Here is a 16166-nt window from a genome sequence, read left to right as displayed (position 1 = left end):
CTGCAGGCAAAAGATCCTATAGGATTTTGCATTGAACAAAGTATCATAGGTCTGAGACACATGGTTACCAAGGACACTCACAGAAAGCAAACTAGCGTCCCTCCTCCTGAGGACTCTTCTGAGATAAGACAGATGCAGTCACACACTGTAAGAAGTGCTATGATCATTTTTATGAGGTCCTAGTTGTTAAACCTACGAAGTCTGGAGGCCGGTGGGGCGGGGGTGCGGTGGGGGGAAGGCCCTGAGGCCAGCGGGGGGGGGGGGGTGCCGTGGGGGGAGGGCCCCGAGGCCGGGGGGGGGGGCGGGGGGAGGGGGAAGGCCCCGAGGCTGGTAGGGTAGTGTGGGGGGGGGGGAAGGCCCCGAGGCCGGCAGGGGGAGGGGTGCGGTGGGGGGAAGGCCCTGAGGGCCGGGGGGGGGGGGGGGGAAGGCCCCGAGGCCGGTGGGGCAGGGCGGGGGGGGGGGTGGGGGGGAAGGCCCCGGGACACCCACGCCGCCGCCCCTGTGCTTTCAGACAGCTCTGGCGCTCTGGGGTCTTAGCAGAACCTAAAGAAGCTGACTTGTCACTTCACATTGGAAATGTGAAAAACGGCTTCCTACGCCCAGACGGGCCTCACCCGAGTGTGTCAGTGCGCACTCGTTGGAAGGACCAGACTTCTAGGCCTGTCTCCGTGGCTTGTGGGATCCTCGCACAGGCCACGCCCGGGCTGTGCAGCACGCCCGTGTGCACATCTTCCCTAGGTGAATCAGAGGGTTAAAGACCTAAACGCCCATCTTAAGGAGAAAGAAACCCGTGGTCCCTACCTACTGTTCAGCACTGCCGCTTGAGCCCTGCCGACCCGAGGCTGGAGATGGACAGCGGCGGTCGGTCAGGACTCCAGACAGAAGGAGCATGGAGCTGTTTGCTTCGGACCCCAGGCTCTGTCTGGGGCGGTGCCGTACAAGGGCACACGCGTGGGGAGTGTGTAACTCACCCATCCTACCCCGAAGGTGAGCACGCCTCCAGCAACGCCTAAGTAATCATCAGCGGAATCAGATGTCCAGATGGTTCCAGAAGGGAGGGTGGACTGTCACGCCCAAACCGTGTCCCCGCCTCTAGCTCACTCGCCGGACTGTCCACGTGACACGGTGCCTGTGGAACAACACGTGTCCTGAACACCAACTCTGCCAGATTCCACGCCAGCTCTTCCCCACGCCACGGCTGATTTTGTCCTTGAAAGACGCGAAGGGAAGGAGCGTGGGGTTTGCGGCCGCTCCCTTTAGACAGAGAACAACCTGAGAGGACGGCCACCTGCTTTCCGCGGGGGTCCCAGCCTGCAGCGGAGCCTTCCTTCCCACGCCCGGCATTCCCACGCCCGGCATTCCCACGCCCGGCATTCCCACGCCCGGCATTCCCACGCCCCCGGCATTCTCTCGCAGGGAGGGCCTCTGCGGGAAGGGCGGGCTGTGGAAACTCGGAAGCTCCGTCCAGCGCTGATGCTCCCGCCTAGAACCCTGAGGGACTTGCAGTGGGAGTCGCTGGGTTGTTACTTCGGCTTTCACGGCTAGAAGGATGGCGCCGCCATGTACGTCCAGCAGCTGTGAGACGTCACGGCTCCGTTTGTGACAGGCCAACGGCGAGCGAGCGAGCTCCCTGTGCGACACGCACAAGTGTCAGCGGACGGTGGCACTGCACACTCCAGTGTGGCCTGGAAATGCCGCGTAGCACAGAGCACGCTGCTGACCCGGGGTAGAAGGGATTTCCCAAGAAGGCGCATGACATTGCAGGAAGACCGAGCCAGCCAAACCAGGCTGGAAGCGTGGAACGCGAGGAGGAAGGGGAAGCGGGGGTCTCGGAGGCAGGGAGGCGGCGGCGCGGGGTCAGGCTCTCAGACGCGCCTCCATCCCCGACCAAAAGACGTTTCCATGCGTGGGACGCAGCTCCAAATTCCCTAACCGCATCCCTCCCTTCCCTCCCCCGCACCCCGGCCCGGCCTGTCCTCAAGTCTGGGTGGCTGGAAGAGATCCATGTTACTCACGGCCACTCCTGCCGTGCAAGGAGGCCACTCGGGTCACCGCCAGATTCTGAGGCCTTTGTTTTGGACATTTGAGATCACTGAAAGTTGATTTGGTAGCTCACTCACTCTCCTCCCCCTCCTCCTCCCCTCTCTCTCTCTCTTTCTCTCTTCTCTCTCTCTCTCTCTCTCTCTCTCTCTCTCTCTCTCTCTCTCTCTCTCTCTCTCTGCATGTATACAAGTCTCTGTGCATCTCCAGTTAGTGTCTCACTCAAAAGAAGTATCTGCCTTATTCAAACCTGATCATTGAACACATTTGACATAAGATTTAGAAACGCTCCTTTGACCAACAGAAAAAAGACTCCACCCACTTACTGACACCCAATTAAGCCACTGAATTTGGCTACCACAGGTACATTATGAAAAGTGAATGTAATACTCTGTGAATGAAGCAACGATTTACTGTAGCACAATTTGAGCCAGAAGCAAATAAGGGAAATGACTAATACCGGAATAATTTGCTGCATATACAAATAGCAGAGTAATTGGCCCTGAGACTGGAGAAAAACGAACATAAAAGTCTTTCTAACACTCCTAATTGTGAAAACTATGGCTTTGTGGCTGAAAAAAAGGAAACATAATTCAACCTTCCTGTCGACTGCGGGCAGCGGACTGGAAGTGAGCCACACGCCGCACACGCCATGCAAAAGGAGCTAGCACACATGCACTTACTGGGCTTTAACTTATTTCTGATATTTACAAAGAAAATTCTCACTCATCTCTTATTTACAAAGGAAGTTTAACAAAACATTGTAAAGTGTCCTCCAGAAAATATGACTGTGTGTGGACGCTGGCACATCCTGTGTGTATTAGTAATAGAAACCATTCCAGCTCCCGAGTGGTGGACGCAGAGGCGTGGCGGGTTCCAGGCCAGGCCAAGACGGAGACACGAGTTCAAAAGCAAAAACCCGAGCAGGAGGTGTGGCTCAGCGGTGGAGTGAATAACCTGCGATGGGGATGTCTCAAAATAGTCCATTCCCTGATTTGTCTCTTGAAACCAACCAAGAGCTTTTGTTCCCTTTCCTCCTGGTTTACGTTAACAGAGTAATAATGAATAATAATGAAATAATGCTTCATCCGCATCCAGAGCATATGACTGAAACACCCCTCTGCTTCCTTTCTAAACTTTAACCCCCTACTCTGAAATGACAGAAAGCATAGCTGAACTCCCGCAGGAGAGAAATCCTCCTTGTTGAGCACTGTGGCATCACAGTGCCAGGTACCCGCCACCGCGGCCAGGCCTCGTCTTCTGCAGAGCAATAAACGGAGGTGTGAGCGGCACAGATAGGAGCAGGCTCAGCATGATTTCAAGTGTAAGAACAAAACCTAGGGGCAAATCACCTTGAAAATGCCGACACGGCCACCATAATCCTTGCCAGTTATCGGGCCATGAAAGTAGAGTGTGTGCATTAAGAACCGGAACTATAATTGGGGTTTCAGTCGCCGTGGCTTAGTAAATGCTAGTGGAAGAGGAGAGGAGAGAGCAGGGGCCTGTGATCACCCTCAAAGCCTGAGGCGTGCAATGAGGGGCCTCAGGGAGGGGCACGCGCTTCAAGGACTTCCTGCTTTAACTCATGTCCTGAGCAGCTCCTGTTCCAACCACATTCATGAGGTTAAATGGATGCACCAGAAGTGGTGCTGTGGCTCAAGTGGTAGAGCACTAGCCTTGAGCAAAAGAGCTGAGGGACAGCGCCCAGACCCTGAGGTCAAGCCCCAGGACCGACAAAAATAAATAAATAAATAAATAATGGATTCACTTTAGTGAAATAGTAACAGTAGTAATAATAATAGATTCCCTGGCATTTGACAAGTTGAAATTATATTTTCTCTAGGGCAGGAAGATTTAAACTACTTTTCAGACACCAAGTAGAAGATAGAAGGAGATTTGCAAATAAAAGCTTCAAGAGATGAATAGTATCTCCATCTATTAATCTCACTAAGATGACATTGGTGATATAATAACAGTAGAAAGTAGAAGGGAATTAGAGTCACATTAGATATATCTGGAATAAATTAAGATGAATATGTGTATATTCAGTCAGAAAAACACAACACTCCCAAAGATATATAGGCTTATAAATATAGACCTGAAATAGAGAGCAAAGGAGAGACACGCGAAGAGCTCAGACACCCGGGGCTGGGGGCAGGGCGCGAGGCTGCCCACAGCGCGAGTGAGCACGTGCGTCACGGAACCGGCTGAGAGGAGGCGGAGGCCACCGGACCCAGACGTAACCAATGGAGACAATAACCAAAACTGCTGCCAGTGTAGGATCCAGTTCATCATCGCGAGGAGTAAGTGGCAGACGTGAGCACACAGCGGTGCTCATGGGAGGGGAGACGGTAGACCTTAAAGCTGAGTAATGTATGCACGCGCATCGTTAAAGCCGGCGTTTACTAAGGATTTACACCTCGCGTCAGGCAGCCTGCTACACGCCTGACAGATAACTTCTCGCTTAGTTCTAATAACAACTGCATTATGAAGATGCTCTCCGTCTTGTGTATGAGTAAACTATGGGTTAGAGGGCCACCTCCCAGGCGAGGGGGACAGCACGCCACACTTTCTAGTTTCTTCCTTCAGAGCCAGCATTATCATGGTGCGCGGCCTCGTGTACACGGACTCGTGTGCGTGTCCCAGTGTGCGTGTCCCCATGTGCGTGTCCCCATGTGCGTGTCCAGTGAGCATGTCCCTGTGTGCGTGTCCCTGTGTGTGTGACCCTGTGTGTGTCCCTGAGTGTGTGTCCCCGTATGCGTGTCCAGTGTGTGTGTCCAGTGTGCGTGTCCAGTGTGTGTGTCCCCGTGTGTATGTTCCTGTGTGTGTGTTCCTGTGTGTCCCCGTGTGCGTGTCCCAGTGTGTGTCCCTGTGTGCGTGTGTCTGTGTGTGTGTCCCTGTTTGTGTGTCCCTGTGTGTGTGCCCTGTGTGTGTGTCCCTGTGTGTGTGCCCTGTGTGTGTGTCTCTGTGTGTGTGCCCTGTGTGTGTGCCCTGTGTGTGTGTCCCTGTATGTGTGTCCCTGTGTGTGTGTCTCTGTGTGTGTGCCCTGTGTGTGTGCCCTGTGTGTGTGTCCCTGTTTGTGTGTCCCTGTGTGCATGTCCCTGTATGCATGTCCCTGTGTGCGTGTCCCTGTGTGTGTGCCCGTGTGCATACCTGTGTGCATGTCCCTGTGTGTGTGTCCCTGTATGTGTGTCCCTGTGTGAGTGTGTCCCCGTGTGCACACCTGTGTGTGTGTCCCTGTGTGTGTGTCCCTGTGTGCATATCTGTGTGCGTGTCTGTGTGCGCATGTCCCTGTGTGTGCTTGTCCTGTGTGTGCATGTCCCTGTGTGTGTCCTTGTGTGCATGTCCCTGTGTGCGTGTCCCTGTATGTGTCCCTGTGTGCATACCTGTGTGCATGTCCCTGTGTGTCCCTGTGTGCATGTCCCCATGTGTGTGTGTCCCTGTGTGCGTGTCCCTGTGTGTGTGCGTGTCCCTGTGTGCATACCTGTGTGCATGTCCCCGTGTGCGTGTCCCTGTGTGTGTGTCCCTGTGTGTGTGTCCATGTGCATCCCTGTGTGTGTGCGTGTCCCTGTGTGTGCATCCCTGTGTGTGCGTGTCCCTGTGTGCATGTCCCTGTGTGCGTGTCCCTGTGTGTGTGTCCCTGTGTACGTGTCCCTGTGTACATCCCTGTGTGCGTGTCCCTGTGTGCGTGTCCCTGTGTGCATGTCCCTGTGTGCGTGTCCCTGTGTGCGTGTCCCTGTGTGTGTGTCCCTGTGTACATCCCTGTGTGTGTGTCCCTGTGTGTGTGCGTGTCCCTGTGTGTGTGCGTGTCCCTGTGTGTGTGCGTGTCCCTGAGTGCATGGCCTGGGTGAGGCCATGGAAGGCATGAAGACGAGACGTTGGTGTCACGGGTGGTTAAAGGGATTCTCAGAGCATGGACGCACGTGCTAAAGGCCAACAACACTGGAAAAGGAAAAGCAATGATTGTGTAAAGAGGAAGAGGGAAGAGGCAAGACCGGACCAGGAGCCGCACGGGCAGGAAGAGGGTGGTCAGGGTGATTAGCCATTGCCCCATGTGAATGGCAGAGGACGGCGCTCGGCCAGAGTACAGTGCAGGCCTGGCTGGACAGCGTGAGCGGCATGTGGTCCACAGGGTGGAGTCAGGTCCACGGCAAGGAGGAGGAGCTGCAAGTTCAAAGCCAGCCCGTGGCGCTGACCTCTGCTTGTCTCTGTTGGTCAGTGGTCTGGCTGCCATCCAGCCCTGCAGACTTACCGCCTGGCCTCGGCCTCCATCCTCAGCGCTGCAATATTTTCCAAATCATGAAATCCTCTAAATGATGCCTACCCACATTCTCCCTGCTCTAGCACAGAGAAACTTGGTTTTTACCTGGTGGTTTTCCAGGAAAGGTGGGTTTACAAACGTCCTTGTCACAGTGTCGCAGGTGCCCTGGTTAACGTGCCCGGTCCCAGGGGATCCCCTGTGCGCATCACAATGAAGGAGAGACGCCAGGCGTGCAGAGCCCAGGGCCAACTGTCCACGCTGCGTGCCACGGCGGCAGGAGTGGGGCTCCCGCGCTGCCTTTGTGTTTTAAAGGTCGCAGGCCGGGACAGCAGCGAGCGGTGATTACTCAGCATCACTGTCGCGTGAAGTGCTGATGACAGCGCGGTGTAAAAATAAAGCGGGCCAGAGACAAAGCACCTCCGCCGCAAAAAGAGCAAGACGGTGCTGCGCCTTGACGCCGTCGCCCTCCGATCTTTCCAGAGCAACACGTTTCTCCTTTATTTCCTCGGTGTGTCATCCAATAATCGCCCAGGGAGCTCGTGGCCCTGTCACAAGTGCTGAGCCGAACGGTGCTGAGCAGAGCCGGGTAGCGAGGAGAGATAACGTACGTTTGTAGGCGTGAAGACAGGCGTTGCAGAACACCGCTGCTCCCTAGGAGCCCAGTGACCAAGGATGCTTCCCTCAGCTTTGCTTCTAAAAGCTGGAAACGTGGGTGCGGGCTGGGCAGGCGGGGGTCAGAGCCGGATGCGGGGGAGGCACTGGGCAGGCAGAGGTCAGAGCCTCTGCTCCTGACATCCTGACGGGGTGGGCAGCCAGGGGCAGTACTAAGAATGACCAACATACAAACTCTGAGGTCCTGGAAACATTTATCCTCGGTTGTTACTAGCTGCTACACAGCCAAATTGTTGCCTTCCAAAGGCCAGGCTGAAGATGTAATTCACAGGGAGACATGGAGGAAAATGTGGGCCGAGGGTTGTTTATTTAAATGTACCCTTCATTTTGTAAAAAGACACTTTAACACTCACTTTAAAATTCTGCCTGTGACTACCCTAATCTCCTAACCACATCTTAATAGCCTTGCATTTGTTTTCCGAATATTTATCTTCTTTTAATAAGTCAGTCCTCAAGAGCCCTGGCATCTAATTGTGTGTTCACACATATCTGTTACATCAACGCTTAAGACCATGCCGCCCATTAGAAAAGGCTGCTTGTTCCAACTTCCGTCACAAGCATCTGTAACTCAGGAATTCAAGAAGCAGAACAGAGGCCCCAAAGCACCAAACCCCAGGGTGAATGCCCTCCGGCCAGTGACTCCCGACACAGCCTTGAACCGCCCCACAAAAGCTCCAAGGCCCGAGCCCTGGTCTCGGATCTTTTTTAATTGCTCTTTTATCCCTCTTCTATCAACAGGAATTCATTATCTACCCACTAAGCAAAAGTAAATAATTGTACAAAATAAACAGGGAGATAATTAATTGGTATAATAAACACTAAGTGCTTGTTTTAACTCACTGACATAACAAGTGAAGCCAGCCTCTGCCCAGTTTGTTTGTTTTCCTTCCTCAGTCAGGAAAGCGAGGCACAGACAGGAGGCACAGACACGGAGGGGCCGATCCCAGCAAAGCAGCCAGGTAAACACAAGGCTGAGCGCCACCCTGAGCCCCACAACCTGAGCCCCACAACCTGAGCCCCACAGCCTGAGCCCCACAGCCTGAGCTCCACAGCCTGAGCTCCACCCTGAGCTCCACAGCCTGAGCTCCACAGCCTGAGCTCCACACCCTGAGCTCCACCCTGAGCACCACAACCTGAGCTCCACAGCCTGAGCCCCACAGCCTGAGCTCCACCCTGAGCTCCACAGCCTGAGCCCCACAGCCTGAGCTCCACCCTGAGCTCCACCCTGAGCTCCACCCTGAGCTCCACAGCCTGAGCCCCACAGCCTGAGCTCCACAGCCTGAGCTCCACAGCCTGAGCCCCACAGCCTGAGCTCCACCCTGAGCTCCACCCTGAGCTCCACCCTGAGCTCCACCCTGAGCTCCACAGCCTGAGCTCCACCCTGAGCTCCACAGCCTGAGCCCCACAGCCTGAACTCCACCCTGAGCTGCACAGCCTGAGCCACACAGCCTGAGCTCCACCCTGAGCTGCACAGCCTGAGCAACACAGCCTGAGCCACACAGCCTGAGCTCCACAGCCTGAGCCCCACAGCCTGAGCTCCACCCTGAGCACCACAGCCTGAGCCCCACAGCCTGAGCTCCACAGCCTGAGCTCCACCCTGAGCTCCACAGCCTGAGCTCCACAGCCTGAGCCCCACAGCCTGAGCCCCACAGCCTGAGCTCCACAGCCTGAGCCCCACAGCCTGAGCTCCACAGCCTGAGCTCCACCCTGAGCCCCACAACCTGAGCTCCACAGCCTGAGCTCCACCCTGAGCTCCACAGCCTGAGCTCCACCCTGAGCTCCACAGCCTGAGCTCCACAGCCTGAGCCCCACAGCCTGAGCTCCACCCTGAGCCCCACAGCCTGAGCTCCACAGCCTGAGCCCCACAGCCTGAGCTCCACAGCCTGAGCTCCACCCTGAGCTCCACAGCCTGAGCTCCACCCTGAGCCCCACAGCCTGAGCCCCACAGCCTGAGCTCCACAGCCTGAGCCCCACAGCCTGAGCTCCACCCTGAGCTCCACAGCCTGAGCTCCACACCCTGATCACTGGGTCATGATAGGAGGCACTGCATCTTGCTTTTCACTCCTCAGTAACTGGCTGGGAAGATCCCTTATCTGAGATGGAGAAGGAATGAACTTGAGAAAACTGGATTGGAAGATGGGTACTGTCACTTGCCCTATGTTAAGCTCCAGTCCAAGCTAGTCTTCATTGATGTTTTCTGTACACCCGCTGATACAAAACGAGAAGGCCCCATATCCTGTTACACTAAAAATAAATAAAAATAAAAGTGATGCTTGAATTTTCGGTTTGGCGTCTGAAGACGTGAGTGGCACACTAAGGCCTCCTCTGAGCGTCGCGGTGAGGTTTGGATAAAGACCGCACGGCCCAGGGAGGAGTTACCACGGGAGCTGCTGACATTTCCACAAGAGCCACAGGGTGGAAGGAATTTTACTCTCCGGAAGGAGCAGTGCTTCCAGAGCCGAAGGGAAAGGCAGGGTCATTAATCCCGCGTCACTTGCTAATTTCATATTCTGGAAAAATAGCCACATAACGCAGCTGCCTTCTCCAGCCGGGCTCTAGCTTCTGGGAGTGCAGTGTCCCTTGTTCGTTAATAATTTACTGATATAACCCATTAGAACAGAAGGAAATGTTTAATTTTTCCCTCAAAATAGAATTAATCTTTACAGAGTTTTAATACCTATATATTCTTTTACAACCACATTAGTTCAAAGGAGCTTGTGCTTGGGACTACAGAAAAAAGAATTTTTGCTACCATGAAAAGAATTCTGCTACCTACACACACACATACCTACGCCATACACAGTTTCCTTTAAAGAAAGCCAGTGCATTCCAATGAGAATGAGGAAAGCATTTACAACTACAACCATGCATTTAACACGATACAAACACACCAATGTGTAGAACTGCCTGATTATCTACTTATTAAACAATCTGGAAAGTCCGTGGTTATAAGGAGTCTTTCTCTGGTTCGTTTTGTTTTTCAATACATTCAGAGCAGCTTGGGGGTTGCTGAGTAACTGCCAAGAGGCAAAGCTGCTCTTTGCCGACTCCGGGGTCCTGGAACTGTCTCGTCTGGGGCGGGGCCGGGACGAATGCTAAGCATCACAAGTGAGGTGCGACACGTATGATGACACATGCCACACCAGAGTGACACTCACAACCAGACACGCGAGGTAAGAAGGCATCCTGACAAGGGTGTCGAGCACAGACACGTCCACATCAAACGAGACACAACCCACAATGACAGTACGGAAAGAAAAGCCTGAGGAGACACGACGCGAAGGTCTCAGAACGAAACCTCCAGCTTTCAAGGGAGATTGAACAGAAGACAGGGCTGATGAGCCCCGAGCCTCGGCGGGCGACGCGGCGGTGGCAGGAAAGAAAGTGACTGGTGTCACCAGACACAGGACGAAGAACGCCATCTCCCCGCGGTGTCAGAGGTCAGCTCAGAAGGCCGAGCATCCCCCCGCGGTGTCAGAGGTCAGCTCAGAAGGCCGAGCATCCCCCCGCGGTGTCAGAGGTCAGCTCAGAAGGCCGAGCATCCCCAGTGGTGTCAGAGGTCAGCTCAGAAGGCCGAGCATCCCCCCGCGGTGTCAGAGGTCAGCTGAGACGGCCGAGCATCGGGGAGAAGCAGTGCCCTGCCTGCTAGGGTGTGGGAAGTGATGTGCCCAGACTGATGGCATTGGCATGTGTGTCTAGACTGATGGCATGTGTGTCTAGACTGATGGCATGTGTCTCTAGACTGATGGCATGTGTGTCTAGACTGATGGCATGTGTGTCTAGACTGATGGTGTGTGTCTCTAGACTGATGGTGTGTGTGCTGCTAGACTGATGGCATGTGTCTCTAGACTGATGGAGTGTCTCTAGACTGATGGCGTGTGTGTCTCTAGACTGATGGCGTATGTGCCGCTAGACTGATGGTGTGTGTGCTCTGGGGACTCCTCACTGGCCCTCTCCCTGTGCTCAGGAAATCCCGCCTGGGTGCATGCTCCTCACCAGTGCTCAAATACCACGTCCCAACCATTAGCACCAGTTCTGTGCCTCTAAAGCCTGGGCCTAAGACAGGAGCAGACATCCTGTCCTGTGGCCCAGGCCGGGTTCCCCTGCTTATCTCCAGGGGAGCAGCACATCCATGGTCATCGACTGGAAAGGCTGCCATCTTGAGAAACAAGCCACAGTCCTCCAGATCATCACTAGGCTGGGCTGGACCTCTACCTGCTCTCACACAAACACTGAGAGGTCAGCAGAGACTGAAGGGAAAACAAAGATACATTTTCTAGAACTCTGCTTCATCTTCAGGGAATTCCTTAACACCAGTCCTTCATGGCAGAAACTCTGGCAAGGCCAGGTCTCCATCCGCCAGCGGTGAAGTCAGTGATTGGTTGTGGCTTCAGGTGGCAGGTTCAAGCACGGCTTGATCCAAGAGAGGCGAAGATCTAGGTTCTTCAGCCTCCTCAGTGAAAGCAGGTGGAAGGTTCTGGTGTGCTGTTTTAGTCGTATTCATTTATGTAGAATGGCTGGCCAGCTAGCAGAAGAATTCTTTATCCAATTCATCAGACTAATTGCCTTTCTCATTAGCACATGCATGCATGTGCGAGCGCGTGCACACACACACACACACCCCACTAATTGACTTGGTTCCACTGTGCATCTCTCTCTCCATACCCAGCCTGCCATCATCTTCACAATGAACAACTGAACTTCGATGAGACATCTGAAGGACGAGAATGTAGAGAAGAGCCCTCTCCCTCTGATGATCACCAAGCCCGGCCTGGGCAGGCAGTGTCCTTCACAGCCCGTGCGTCTCTGCCGTATCCATGTGGCCTTGAGTGAGGGGAGCCACCACACCTCTGGTCGCTGGGCTTAAGCCAAGCACAGGCCCTCCCATGCTGGGGGGAATTCCCTTCGGCATCTCCCCAACAATTACTATGTGATCTGTGATTCCCTGCACGTCTCCTCAAGGCTATTCTAAAACCTACAGGCAACATGGAGCTCAAAATCATAATTAAGAATACTTCACAGTGTTTAATTATGATGATGTAAATATTGGCTTATTTGTAGCTTGGAACACACCCTGCAGTGGATAACTACTTCCATCAAGCTGGAATGCTCTCATTCCTCGATTTACATCAGTATTGGGCCAACATCAAACATGTGGTCTGTAGCCAGTGGATCAAACATCAGCTTCAAAATCGTGTCCAGGTCTGGTTGTTTGACTTCCTGAAATTTGGGGGAAAACCACATAAAAATTGAATCCCCAATGCAAATCTTTGTGAGTGAAAAACAACTTCTGTTGCAACACTGGGCAGCAGGCTGAGCAGCAATGCTTAGACTTCCGTTGGGTTGGGGAGCGAGCGTGTAGACCCCGGCCTCTGTACAGTCAGCTCAGGGTGCCACTGGCCAAACTTGAGTGTTAGATGACCGAATGTGAAAGACGACATGAAGACTCACACGGAGGACGGAGCTACCTTTGAGAGAGAGCCGGTGCGGCCTGCCCGCTCTGACTACCCGGCCCCTACAGCCCAGCCCTACAGCCCAGCCCCGCCCCTACAGCCCAGCCCCGCCCCTACAGCCCCGCCCCTACAGCCCAGCCCCGCCCCTACAGCCCCGCCCTACAGCCCAGCCCCGCCCCTACACCCCAGCCCCGCCCTACAACCCAGCCCCGCCCTACACCCCAGCCCCGCCCCTACACCCCAGCCCCGCCCCTACACCCCAGCCCCGCCCTACACCCCAGCCCCGCCCCTACACCCCAGCCCCGCCCCTACACCCCAGCCCCGCCCCTACACCCCAGCCCCGCCCCTACAGCCCAGCCCCGCCCCTACAACCCAGCCCCGCCCTACAACCCAGCCCCGCCCCTACAGCCCAGCCCCGCCCCTACACCCAGCCCCGCCCCTACACCCCAGCCCCGCCCCTACACCCCAGCCCCGCCCCTACACCCCAGCCCCGCCCCTACACCCCAGCCCCGCCCCTACACCCCAGCCCCGCCCCTACAACCCAGCCCCGCCCCTACACCCCAGCCCCGCCCCTACACCCCAGCCCCGCCCCTACACCCCAGCCCCGCCCCTACACCCCAGCCCCGCCCCTACACCCCAGCCCCGCCCCTACAACCCAGCCCCGCCCCTACAGCCCAGCCCCGTCCCTACAACCCAGCCCCGCCCTACACCCCAGCCCCGCCCCTACACCCCAGCCCCGCCCCTACACCCCAGCCCCGCCCTACAGCCCCGCCCCGCCCCTACAGCCCAGCCCCGCCCCTACAGCCCAGCCCCGCCCCTACAGCCCCGCCCCTACAGCCCAGCCCCGTCCCTACAACCCAGCCCCGCCCCTACACCCCAGCCCCGCCCCTACACCCCAGCCCCGCCCCTACACCCCAGCCCCGCCCCTACACCCCAGCCCCGCCCCTACACCCCAGCCCCGCCCCTACAGCCCCGCCCCTACAGCCCAGCCCCGTCCCTACAACCCAGCCCCGCCCTACACCCCAGCCCCGCCCCTACACCCCAGCCCCGCCCCTACACCCCAGCCCCGCCCCTACACCCCAGCCCCGCCCTACAGCCCCGCCCCGCCCCTACAGCCCAGCCCCGCCCCTACAGCCCAGCCCCGCCCCTACAGCCCCGCCCCTACAGCCCAGCCCCGTCCCTACAACCCAGCCCCGCCCTACACCCCAGCCCCGCCCCTACACCCCAGCCCCGCCCCTACACCCCAGCCCCGCCCTACAGCCCCGCCCCGCCCCTACAGCCCAGCCCCGCCCCTACAGCCCAGCCCCGCCCCTACAGCCCAGCCCCGCCCCTACAGCCCAGCCCCGCCCCTACAGCCCAGCCCCGCCCCTACAGCCCAACCCCGCCCCTAGACCCAGCCCCGCCCCTACAGCCCAGCCCAGCCCCTACACCCCAGCCCCTACACCCCAGCCCCGCCCCTACAGCCAGCCCCGCCCTACACCCCAGCCCCGCCCCTACAGCCCAGCCCCGCCCCTACAGCCCAGCCCCGCCCCTACAGCCCCGCCCCTACAGCCCAGCCCCGCCCCTACAGCCCAGCCCCGCCCCTACAGCCCAGCCCCGCCCCTACAGCCCAGCCCCGCCCCTACACCCCAGCCCCGCCCCTACAGCCCAGCCCCGCCCCTACACCCCAGCTCCTACACCCCAGCCCCGCCCCTACACCCAGCCCCGCCCCTACACCCCAGCCCCGCCCCTACAGCCCCGCCCCGCCCCTACAGCCCCGCCCTACACCCCAGCCCCGCCCCTACACCCAGCCCCGCCCCTACAGCCCAGCCCCGCCCCTACAGCCCAGCCCCGCCCCTACAGCCCAGCCCCGCCCCTACAGCCCAGCCCCGCCCTACACCCCAGCCCCGCCCCTACAGCCCCGCCCCGCCCCTACACCCCAGCCCCGCCCCTACACCCCAGCCCCGCCCCTACAGCCCCGCCCCTACACCCCAGCCACCGGATCTGTTCTGTTACCTCTCTGCTTGTTATCTGTAAAAATAATGCCAAGAAAGCTACTCCCTAAACAGAGCTGTGTCCATTTCCCTAAAAGCATGTGTAATAGAAATCCATAAAGAGAGTCTGGGCTAAGTTAGCCAGGCACTCAACGCCCTAGGACAGTGTGTGCGTGTGTCCCTGTATGTGGGCATGCATGTATGTGCATGTGTGCATGCGTGAGTGCATGTGTTAATTCTATTGAGGCCATTATTAAAACAAAAACACTAAGAAAATGCTAAAGGGAAGATATTTGGAGAAGCTTATTAGAGAAAGTGAATAGAAAACAATTTTGGAAGAAAATTAGAAAGATGAGGTTTTTGAAGGCGCAGAAGGGCCTGAAGTGGCAGCGGGTGGCGTGGTGGCGGTTGGGGGATCAGGCTGCCTCTGCCCGCGTGTGCGTGTCAGGGAACAGCCCACGAACAGCAGCAGCACTGAGGCCTCGGGGCACGCGCTGCAGAGCTGGATTTTAGACCTAATTAAAAGCTACGTGGTTTCCTGGGGAGAGACAAACTGATTATAATTTTGGGGAAAGACTATCATTGCTTTAATGAGGATGGCTAATAAAGAAGAGGAAGTGTCAGGCTGTGATCTGATCAGCAGCAGGACTCAAAAACAGGACTGAAAATGGAGGCTGTGATCTGATCAGCAGCAGGACTCAAAAACAGGACTGAAAATGGAGGCTATGAGCTGATCAGCAGCAGGACTCAAAAACAGGACTGAACATGGAGGCGCTAGAGTTGCCAGGAAATTAATACAATTATACTGAAGATTCCAAATGCTCAGTCGCGGTAAGGATAGAACCGAAGAAAAAGGACCAGGGTACATTTCTACACTTGCTTGTAATACACCCGCGTGGCTAAATCGTTACTGTAGTTTCTCGTGTATTATCCTAAGACTCGGGGGAGCGAGCTGCTCAGACAGCGTCAGCCCACAGCAGGACCTCTCCCTGCCTACGTGCTGGGCAGAGCGCTATCCCTGGAGGACGGGTGGGTGGACGCCAGGCCCAGCAGACGCGTCTGCTGCACCGCGGACGTCCCTTGTGTAACTCGGCTGACTGACCAAACCCACGGTACACACCTTACCTAACAACTGTCGGCCTGCCATTGATTTTGTGTCACTTAAAAACCAGGAACTCGAAGTTAAAAGAACCGTGTTGCAGGTTGACACCTCAGACGCCCTCACCCCGCTCTGCAACGGACATGACTAAGAGATTAACAAGTCCTTGCTCAGCCATACCTTTATGTCTTATGAACACAGTGTTCTAACTTTGCATCAGCACATTTGGGTCCTTTTCAATTATCGGTAACCTGTATTCATAGAGCGATGCACGTCTTTGAATATCTGGTCTATAAGGTACAAAAGAACCTGTTCTTTCTGTGATACATTGTGTCTAGATAATGCTAAGGATTTTCAAGGGAGGGAAAAAGTATCTAGTGCCAGCATCAGCACGCGCTGCTTCACGTTTTATCTTCCTTGATCCTTTCTTGAATTCTAAGAAAGGATCTTTTCTCAACTGACGGAATGAGGGTAGTGCTGGCCAGGGAGCGTCAGACCGGCTCTGAATCCCGGGATGTCTCCGTGGCATCTCCCCTGGGAGCCAAGTCCCAGCGGCGTTCGTGGTCCTCTGAGCGTGGTCAGAGTCATGTAACCCGGCGCTTGTTAATGTACACAGCAATGGCGAAACCCAAGTCCTGAGGGCTTACGCGCTCTGACAGCAAGCCCGT

This window comes from Dipodomys merriami, unplaced genomic scaffold (genome assembly GCF_024711535.1).
Source record: "Dipodomys merriami isolate MVZ:Mamm:240054 unplaced genomic scaffold, mDipMer1.0.p SCAF_103, whole genome shotgun sequence".
NCBI lineage: Eukaryota > Metazoa > Chordata > Mammalia > Rodentia > Heteromyidae > Dipodomys > Dipodomys merriami.
Note: the sequence above shows the minus strand (reverse complement) of the source record.